Source organism: Bidens hawaiensis, unplaced genomic scaffold (genome assembly GCF_021521415.1).
Source record: "Bidens hawaiensis isolate Kalapana, Puna unplaced genomic scaffold, B.hawaiensis_p1.1 tig00014466_1, whole genome shotgun sequence".
NCBI classification, from domain to species: domain Eukaryota; kingdom Viridiplantae; phylum Streptophyta; class Magnoliopsida; order Asterales; family Asteraceae; genus Bidens; species Bidens hawaiensis.
In genome coordinates, this window is record NW_027492259.1 from 492,211 (window position 1) to 494,548 (window position 2,338).

Sequence of the window (2,338 nt, forward strand, 5' to 3'; positions counted from 1 at the left end):
CTCAAGAACTCTCTCTAAGCCTTCATGGCTTATTCCATTTTCTCTCAACTTTCTAAATTTTCTTTTTCATTTTATACATAAAAGTGATTAGAAAAGGATGACGTCTCTACGCAATCACTTCATATGTGGTTGCTTGTAAAGATGCCTAATGCTACATCCAAAACCGGGCCATGTCTAGTTTCAGGTTGGTTCACATCTAGCATTCCCAAGCTTAGATCTGAGTACTTGAATCAAACATAAAACCATGTGTCCAACTTGTTTTAGGCTCTTTTAAAATTTGAAGGATTTGGATTGACAAGCTCAATATATAAGGTTAGATGAAAATTAACATATTTTGAAATGAAATTATAATTTAATGTTATTACTAAACGCAAAGAAGAATAAACAAAAAGTCAGGATGGCCGAGTGGTCTAAGGCGCCAGACTCAAGTTCCGGTCTTCGAGAGAGGGCGTGGCTTCAAATCCCACTTCTGACATTATTCTGTAATTTTTACATATTTTTGACTACTGGTCAAAGTCAACACCTTTTTATTACAAAATCAAATGGAAGTGGGTTGGGGAAACTGGGGTCCGATTTGGTAGTGGGTTAAGCAAATCCAAATTATAAAAAGGATGAATAAAATACTAACATGCAAGACCAACACCACTGTAGTGGAAATCGACAAGGGTTGACGCAGGTGGCAAACAACTTGGTAATATGTAAATCTTGAAGAGTTAATAACAATTACGGCAAGTGGTGTTTGATCTAATTGTATATTTTGGTGGATGCCTACAACATCTTACTTTTTTCTACTATTTTAAAAGGTTAATAAGATATGTGAAGTAAACTAGTATAATGCATGAGTTACAGATATCGGGTAATGGGTAAATGAGGGTTATAAGTTTGGACAAAACTAGCAATTTTATCATCAATTTGGATAAGGTTAAAACAAGTTCTGATAAAAATTGAGTCATGTTGAAATAAGTTGTTTTAAGAAGAAACATCAAAAAGGTTTACCCGTTATATTTTTTTATGGCGGCCAACAGTGACAATGGATATGGCTGTGACGGTGACGGCAATGATGAAGTCAATGACTACGTGACTGTTGTGCTAACGATAGCGAGGGTGTAATGGAGACAAACAATGGTTATTGGTGGTCCCATTTGGGTCATTCTTAAGTTAGTTTTATATTTTTTGTATAAGTATAATTTAAGTAGGCAAAGTTGAGTCATTATCTAATATGAGTTGAAATAAGTAGTTAAATAATACCCATATACAATATAAGCTTGAGCAAATCAACTCAGTACACAGTACTTAAAAATGAGTCATGATTGCAAGTTATAAGTTTTACTATATAACGTCAAGTTTGTTTATGTTACAAGGAATTGAAGCACTAACATGTAATGGATCAAAATAATATTGTAATTTTAAATTTCATTGGTCTAGACTCTAGACCTGTGTAATTATAGTTAAAACCAGAAACATACAACCTTGCAAGTATATGATGGTTACGGCTAAGGGTGGCAAAACAAACCCAAATGGATTGTTTTGGGTTAATATGGATAATTTTTAAATTGAAATGAGTCTGGACGGATCAAAAGAATTTTACAAGACGGTTAAAATGGGTTGGGAAAATGCTAGTGACTTTTGGTTATAGGTTAGAATGGGCTTGTTTATAGGTTAGAATGGACTAAAACGAGCTTCATCCAAATTCATTTCAAACAAAACCCACGAAACCGAATAGAAACCAAGAAATCGAAACCGAAATCATTCAAATGGAACAGATACCGAAACCGACCGAAATGAAAAAAAAAAAAAACAAAACTGAAAAAATCGAACATGAACCGATACAAACACGGTTTTTTTTAATAAACGAGGACGACAGGGAAAACATTTTAATTATTTTACATTTTGCGTTTTTTATTTATATTTTGAGTTAGAAGAAATGGTTCTCTGTGAAGGAACGAAATGACAATTTATTCCTATAGAACAAGACGACTGAATTGTAAATATCGACAAATTCTTGCGGAGTCCAAAGAAATGAAAAGAAAAAAGGGGGGTCATTGATTTTGAGTTATTGTTTTTTTATCAGTTTTTTTTGAATTCTTTAGGGGTTTTTAAAACCTTTTGTGTTTTAACCTTCACTTGGGTCAAAATGGGTTAACTTTATCCATCTCGACCCATACCCATTCTAATCTTCTATTTTAAAAATACATCCTGACCCAAACCCATTCTAACCCATCAACACAACCCATTTATATTGCCACCTCTAGTTACGGCGGACGGCTTAAGTTGCATATGCATATGAGAGCATTCTCATCCCACTCCCTATCTTCAAACCAAAAATTACACTAGAACT

The 2,338-nt window shown here is 33.8% G+C and overlaps 1 non-coding gene across 1 annotated transcript; it reads left to right on the forward strand.

The window, feature by feature from the left end:
• The first annotated feature begins 391 nt into the window (after positions 1-391).
• On the forward strand, positions 392-475 carry TRNAL-CAA (transfer RNA leucine (anticodon CAA)). Its single transcript has one exon. It is a non-coding gene; the product is annotated as a tRNA-Leu (tRNA).
• The last annotated feature ends 1,863 nt before the right edge of the window (positions 476-2,338 follow it).